This window comes from Cydia fagiglandana, chromosome 14, assembly GCF_963556715.1.
Source record: "Cydia fagiglandana chromosome 14, ilCydFagi1.1, whole genome shotgun sequence".
Classification (NCBI taxonomy): Eukaryota; Metazoa; Arthropoda; class Insecta; order Lepidoptera; family Tortricidae; genus Cydia; species Cydia fagiglandana.
In genome coordinates, this window is record NC_085945.1 from 658,224 (window position 1) to 665,530 (window position 7,307).

The following is a 7,307-nucleotide window of genomic DNA, read 5'->3' on the forward strand; positions in this document are numbered from 1 at the left end:
CCTAAAACTGACAATGCTGAACCGCTATCGGCCAATCCATAAATCTCAAAATCATTCGCTTTAAATTTCAAATATGGTCTAATATCATCTTTATTTGGAGCAAACAGAATCGTAGCAATCGAACTAGCATTTTTATTTTGTTCAATCGATTTAAACTTTAATCGATTCGATTGACACTTGCTACGATTCAACCTTAGGCGTTTTTTGACTGTTGTTGCATTGGTTTTGTAACGTTACCCTTCTGACAGATTTCACATTCCGATCTGATTGTGTTTGCTTTGCCACAGCCCAAACAGCTATACGAATTCAATTTAGGCTTTTCTTTACACAATTTAAAATTATGATCCGGTTTACCACATTTGTAACAAACTCCACGATGTGGTTTCGAAAACTTCGCGTCCGAAAACCTTGGTTGCTGTTTTCGCTGTGAAAAGGAACTATCCGACTTGGTCGCGAAGCTTGAGCTTTGTTTGGCAGCGATGGCATTCACCTGAGGTTGCTTGGCACTGGAGCCTTTATAAACATGATCACGACAAAGTGTATGCTCGCTGACCTTGGGCGGTTCTACAAATAATTTCGCCCTTTGCTGTGAAAACTCAACCTTGCGACAATAAGCCTTCAGTTCGGCGACCGAACTTATATCTACCAATGCCAACTGCTGAGTAAAATGTGGGCGAATGTTGTGCAACAAGATGTCCAGTTTCGCCTCCTCCGGTAAGTCTGATTTTAATCTAGCAAACATTCCTGACATTACCGCAAAATATAAGTGGATGGGTTCGTTTTCCCCCTGCGTTCTAGCTTGAATTTCCTGTCTCAGCCTAAAATCATAGTCACCGGGGACAAACTCATCCAACAAAAGTGACTTTAAATCCTGCCAACTTGAAACCGAACCCTTGACACCTCTGAACCACAACAATGCCGAGTCTACAAATAAATGTGGTGCCGCCCTAAATAGTTTGGCATCTGAAACCCCATTTGCTTCTTTTAGTTCCTCCACACGCTCCAAAAATGAGCGCGGGTCTGTCAAACCATTAAATTTAACCTGCCATTTTGAAATATTTAAATCACTAGAGCACTGAACCTGCATTTCCCTAATACCGCTTGTTAACATTTCAGAACTATTGCCGGAGACCAAAGGATTTGGATTTGAAACCTCCGCGCTGCCGCTGGGTGTTGCTGAACTTGTACCTGGACCCTCAATCTTCGCCAATAAACTCTCAAGCTTGGATTGCAAACTAGTCTTCAGTTCTAGCAATGTCTGGTTGCGTTCCGGCTGAACCCTAGCCAGACGGTGATAAATATGGTACCCGAGGGCTTTAGCGCGACTTAAAGAATACCTCTCCTTTGTCTCACAATATTTGTCAACAATAGAAGCCAAATCGATCACTTTCTCCGAGACAATGCCTAGCTCCGACTCCGCTGACAGTTCAGTCTCCACTATGTCCTCGCTAGGCGCTTCTAAAATAAGAGACCTAAGTTGCTTTCTCAAAGCGTCAACCGTGGTTGCAGGCGTTTCCGACCGAATTTGAACCTCATAAATCAACTCATCCTTCAAAAGACTGTGAAATTGAATGCTGCGCTCCATTTTTAACTAGTGTATAAACTACTGTATTGAAAATTCTGGCATTAACAATATGTATTGTATGTATGACTGTATCACTATGTTGTTTTCTAACAAGATTAAATAATATTAAATAGTGTACTATTTTCTTTAAACCAATCTTAATCTACAAATAATGTAACTGTAATCCTTAATGAGTAAAGTATTTTTCCTACCGAAAATAATTTCTAACTGACAGGTGTACACTTTCAAACGTCAACTTTCTTTTTAAATTTGCAAAGTGAAAGCTACTATGAAATTGGTTCCAAACAATACCACAAACTTCCAAGAAGGTAATATTTCCAACAAAATTCAATGCTTTTTACTTTAAATATGTAACAATGAGCTGACACTAAAGAAATTTAAGGGAAATGTAAGCAAGTACTATAAATTAATTGTTATTTCTCAAATTCGAATATCTTTGTAATAAGTCCGTACTACAAAAGAATGCACAAAAACCTTTTTAAATTTCAATTTTACGCTTAAAAACGACACAAATTCAAAACAAATGTTGAAATTAAATCTTAATATCTAAAATGAGTGAAATTTCCTAGCATGTACTTGGTGCAAAGTACAAAACCACGTTATTTTTTACGGTTGGCAATAACCTCAAAAATCAAAAAATTGCTTGTCACTTTCTCTTCCAAAAAACATCAAATAAATTGCAGCAAACCAGCAAGATTGCAATCAAATCTTCAAATTACTATATCTAAAGACTATTTAATGAATAAAGAGCAACCAAGACTAAACAAAAAGGTGAGTAACACAGTAAATATTTCACAACTTTCCTGGTACATGAAATTTCACAAGATTCCTTTAGCAAGTTTATACCCAGGGCGCCAGTGAAACGTGCTATTTTAAAGGGGTTAAATAAATTGCAAAGCTCCGGCTTGTTCAAAGAAAGCTATAGCACGTTAGCACAAAAAAAATGAAATTAAATACTTAGAAAAAATGTGGTGTCTAAAATTGCTTGCTATAGGAACCTAATTTGGGAGATGAAAAAGCGAACACAAATTATATTATAGAAACTTTATTAAACCTAAGATCTTGCCAGTGGTAAGTTTGTGATTTAATCCTAACCTGCGAGTCCTGTGTGAACCTTTAACTTGATTTGACGACACCTAATTTTAGAACTTAGCTCAGTGGACAGCTGGGCCGCTTAACAGGTCCAGAATAAAGCTTCACACAGAATTCTACTTATTTTAAGAACTAATTTATTTTTATACTAAATACTATGTACCAGGATTTTCAAATGTCTTTATCTTACTTTAGTGGTTGCTCAAAATTCTAAATTTACTCTAAACTTTGCAGCTGGCGCTGATGCCCTACTAAATTAAATCATGGAAAGGACCGACTTCAGAATTTAAACGTTCCTCAGATGCAGCGGGGTGACAGTCTGCTTTCCCCGGTGAAGCTAGATGCTGAGCGGTGACGTAGAGCTCAGGGGCCGCGCACGTGGTACCAAAATGACGTGGCAGAGGCAGATGGCGTGTTTAAATTCCTCGCTCCAGGAGGTCTCCAAAACTAAATTGACTTCTAGGATTTTTGAAGCTTTTGAGATAAACTTCTCAATGATGGAAATAATAAATGAATAAATGAATGAATAAATCCCGGCTCCTGAAAACCGAGAAAAGGTTATATTAGCCTACGCCCTTTATGGCCTCTAGAAAAGAGATGAAACCATTGGAAATTTGGCTCACCGCACTGGTAGCTGCTAAGCCTTCTGGCGGAGCGCTCCCTTCCCTCGAGCAGGAGTCTCTCTGCAAAGAACCAAAATCTGGTTAAGAACAAACCCACAACGTCTCGCGCCATTGTGGAGTTGATCACCACGAAATTTAATTTCTACTCACTCAGTGGAGCTTCCGAAGGACTCAAGCCGTTTCCATCTTTCAGACCACCATGCCGAAAGTGTGGTCTTCCCACAAATTGGGCTCTTGCGAGCGAGTGTCCCCAGAGGGGTTCCCAAATCAAATGTGCATATCATTCTCGAATGATCTCCAATATGGAGTCCCTGAGAGCCCTAAAAGGTAGGGTGGCAGTCCCTTGAAGACACAAATCCCACGAAAATTCTGTCTGAATTATTTAGACAATATCACTCCTGAGCCTAAGAAATACATATATTTTTACCATTTAATCTAATATTGTTTCATTCCAGAGCCACTTTGTAAGTCTGTAATTTCTATGTTTTGTTTTAAATCAAAATTGTTTTTTATCTTATAAATCCTACCTACTTCATACAAAGTTTTCCTGGAGTGACAACATAAATATCTCAAGTTTTAATTATTTTTAGTCATATGACAACCCCGACAACAGATAAGCATCGAGAGGTGCATCTGAATGCAACAGATTATGCATAGAAATGCAATCAATGAGGTTTGTTTTGGACACCGTTAAAAACGTTGAAATAAGAAGAGGTATTTTTCTTTTAATTATCAATCGACCCAAAATATTTATTTCAAATTTAGAAAAATGTACTACGTTACAAAGTGACGGAAGGAAGTGGTTTAGCCGCCTTCACACTAGGCGAGAACTGAGACGCCAGCGCGCCGCTCTCCCACCTTCGTCACCGGGCACGGCATTCTCCTGCATGTCCTGCCACAGCTATGCGGTCGCGGCTGCCGCCCTCGCATTTGACTTACTAGTACTTTTATGGATCCTGTGTAAACCATCATTTTATTGATGTTGCAGGGCAATGATGATGATGATTGGTTTTTAAACGGTAGTCATATAGGCTACGCCTCCGTGTCATTACTGCTGGCAGCTACTCTAGTCGCTTTTTGCTAGGAAACGAATGGGAATAGTGGCTAGTGAAACCCGTACAATAAATAGGAAGGAAAGATGTAATGATCGTTAAAGCGTTTGAGTGACGTCATAAAAGGGAGTTGGAAATAGACGGATGTCCGTTCAACAATGGTGGGATTGAATGAAGGCCAAGATATTGTTATAGGTACTTATTGCTTACCATTTTAACCCTGTGTCGTGATAACAACTAAACCCACCAATGTTCATTGAAAATAAGGGTTGGCAAAACTATCTACCACAGGGAACCCTAGTTTTAACGTTGGTGGTGATGCCCAACTTCGCCTTTTTTTTAAGTTATAGTTAAATGTTAAAACAATAATTTTACTAAGAAATATATATCCATTGAATTCTCAAATAAACCTGCGTAATAATAGTTTAAAGTAAAAAAAATAAGTATTCTAAAATAACCTACTTCGCCACTCGTCCCCAACTTCGCCTTATCATTGAAGATTTCGAGCCAGCTTTAACCATTTGAGTTGACCGAGCTACGAAGTCTATTACCTAAATGAAAGAAAAATGCAACACCACGTTTACTGTTAAAATGAGTCAAAGAAAATTCTACAAGTTGAGTTGTCCCATAACTCCTATAAGCCCAACAAGCGGTATTAAGCGAAACAAAGTTCAGTTGTAGCGAAGCGTCCGCAAATATCGAGCATTTTGGATTGCAAAACAGGAAAAGTGAGCTTTGTTCGGCCAAGTTGAACTGTAAGCCGGGAAGTTAATGGTTCCCGGCAGGGCTACTCGAATACGAGGGGGTTTTTATTGTTGTAGCTAATGAGTGAACGGTGTAAGATTAACCAGTAGGAAGTGATCTTCGTCACTGATTTTTAGACAAAACTATAGTTTAGTTTAGCTTATAAGCAAAAGGAATGAAAAATATAGTCTTTTCTTTATAATTTTACATGTACAGTTCTCGTTTCAATATCATCTCGGACTTAACTATCGGATAAACGTCTTGCGGTCGCCATGTGATGGGCCACGAATTGCGTGTTTTGATAACTTTCTGAGAGTCGCGGAAAACTGCCTTTACGGCTCGATTCGGGAAATGAATTAGATCTCTACTAGACCTCAACAAGTTACGATATGGATAATTTAAAGATATTGGTAAGATAGATATCAGTGGCGGCGCGTCCATAAAAGCCGATTCCCATCGGCTTACCTGTTTCTGGACGTTTGAGCAGAGTTGTAAAGGAAATATGTAAGCCAAATTAGCCCCGGCTTGCCTATGGATGTGTTTGACGCGCCGCCACTGATAGATATGTCAAATTTGACGTTTCCGCGATTCTGGAGGTCCTCTTGAACGATTTCGACAAATTATGACTTAGATATCCAAGTCACATCTAGTCGATATCTAATGTAAATCTAGTTGATCTCTATATCGTCTCTAGATCTTGTGATTATCTCGTTTCCCGAATACGCGTGTGTGTTTCTAAAACGATGTTGCGTTGTTGAGCTCGCACACTGGAGCGAAGTTCGAATCCGCATACAATCGTTCGTTGATACGATGTTTTCCTTCACCGAGGAGCGGCTGGTAAATATCAAATTATATTTCGTACATAAGCGTCGAAAAACTCATTGGTACGAGCCGGGGTTGGAACCTCCGGATTGAAAGTCGCACGCTCACCGCCGCTTGTTCTCGTTTCGCACCTTCGCGTCACGTTAAAAGTCACCTTTTTCAGAAAAGTTAATTTTTGTTGTCACAGGCTTCGTTTTACTTTACTGCGTCGGTTTTCGCGTTTCTCTTTGTCTTTTAACACAATTCTGGAAACGAATTAAAAACAACATGGCGTTTTAAAAGCTACCTCTTTTATTACAAAAGCGTCTATTGTTTCAACTGTGCTCGCGATTCGACCCTGAATAAGATCTGCCTCCATCTCTGTTGTTGCATAATTGGAGTGACAGAGATGAATGTACACAAATGTCGATTTATTTATGTAATACGTTGATCGCAGTAGGCCCTTTCGTATATTCCTATCATAGAGATATCGTATATCATAGAGAGCCTATAGTATGTGTGTAGATAAATCAGTCTTAACTAACTGTAATTAAGAGGGCATCAAAACGCTCGAGTGATCCTATTATAACTCTCTTCTTTCATTTCATTAACCTATACTCGTATTTTCTTTATGTAACAGTCCCATAAACTACTATTGTGTACGTGTACGGTATATTTTTAGAATTATCGTTTTTTTTTAACTATATGTATATCTATTCATGTTTCCAGATAAACTACATACTTACTCATATCTCTCATTTGAACCCATTTATTTCCATTCACGTTGATGAAAGGCTACGAGTAAGTGTTCAGGCTAACTAACTACCTGAATAAATTCACTCGCTGAAAATGTGTAAAATTGAAATGCATGAGCTCCAAATGTGCCGCAGTGTAAATTCATAATCTCATTCGAGCACTGCGCAAACTAATAATGCTTTTATGTGCGGGTATAACCCTATAACCTGTGCCACAGAGTACTGAATTGACAGAGCAAGACCTTATGTAACTGCGCATATAGTTGTGGGATGTTTTGGTACATTTGTCTCAAGCTGTTACTCTGTTAGTTCAGCATTCACGCTTAGCAGTCCTTGTATAGAGCTGGCTCTCCGGGATTATTGGAATCGAAGGAAATTTTGGGACATGAAATAAATTGGTTTATATAGGTGCCAAGAAATTAAAAATGAGAGTACACCAATAATTAACAGTAAGTACTATTGTACACATTAGAATATGAAGCATTTACCGAGACCTGATTTTCCAAATATGAAAATACCGGGAGATCCCGTCACCAATAATCCTGCTTGTTGTAACCACATTTCCCCGCCCTATTCCATCGCCAGACGTACGCTAATTAACCAAAACGCCACTCCCTAATGAAGACCTCGCCTTTAGAGCATATTAACTAGGCTA

At 38.9% G+C, this 7,307-nt stretch overlaps 1 long non-coding RNA gene across 1 annotated transcript; it reads left to right on the top strand.

Moving 5' to 3' along the window:
• Nucleotides 1-314: 314 nt before the first annotated feature.
• LOC134670487 (uncharacterized) lies at nucleotides 315-2,955 on the top strand. The gene is made up of 3 exons (XR_010099064.1): nucleotides 315-714; nucleotides 1,117-2,356; nucleotides 2,912-2,955. It is a non-coding gene; the product is annotated as an uncharacterized LOC134670487 (long non-coding RNA).
• Nucleotides 2,956-7,307: the final 4,352 nt, after the last annotated feature.